The sequence below is a fragment of the Cynoglossus semilaevis genome, unplaced genomic scaffold (genome assembly GCF_000523025.1).
Source record: "Cynoglossus semilaevis isolate Cse_v1.0 unplaced genomic scaffold, Cse_v1.0 C18739279, whole genome shotgun sequence".
Lineage (NCBI taxonomy): Eukaryota > Metazoa > Chordata > Actinopteri > Pleuronectiformes > Cynoglossidae > Cynoglossus > Cynoglossus semilaevis.
In genome coordinates, this window is record NW_007595841.1 from 1 (window position 1) to 437 (window position 437).

General features: G+C 36.4%; 1 long non-coding RNA gene across 1 annotated transcript; it reads left to right on the forward strand.

Moving 5' to 3' along the window:
• LOC103399761 (uncharacterized) lies at window positions 1-400 on the forward strand. The gene is made up of 3 exons (XR_523704.3): window positions 1-49; window positions 240-281; window positions 357-400. It is a non-coding gene; the product is annotated as an uncharacterized LOC103399761 (long non-coding RNA).
• Window positions 401-437: the final 37 nt, after the last annotated feature.

Consider the following 437-nt stretch of genomic DNA (forward strand, 5'->3'; position numbering starts at 1 on the left):
AAAGGATATGGATACACCCAGGGTGGAAACCCCAAGCCAGTGAATCCAGGTAAATTCATTTCCAAAACTAAACAAACCAATTATTATTTTGTTTTTATTAACTCTGTACGTTATTCTTTAGGTTAGAAATTCATTTAAAGTCACACATCTGCCTCTGTCGGTTGTTAACTTCAGAGCTTTGTGTCACGGTGATAAGAAAACTCCTGATTTAACCATTTAATGTGTTCCCTTTTTTTAAGCCTTTGGTAGCTATCTGAACGGTTATGGAAATAAAAATAAAGGTAAGTCTTAGTCATGAGTAGTTACATGACTGAAATGGAGGTCTACATTTTAACTGCTTTTGTTCAACTTAACAGGATATGGAGGCTCAATGGGAGGAGGAGCCAGACCTCACCCAGGTACTGGTCCTATTTTACTCTATTCTATTCTATTCTATT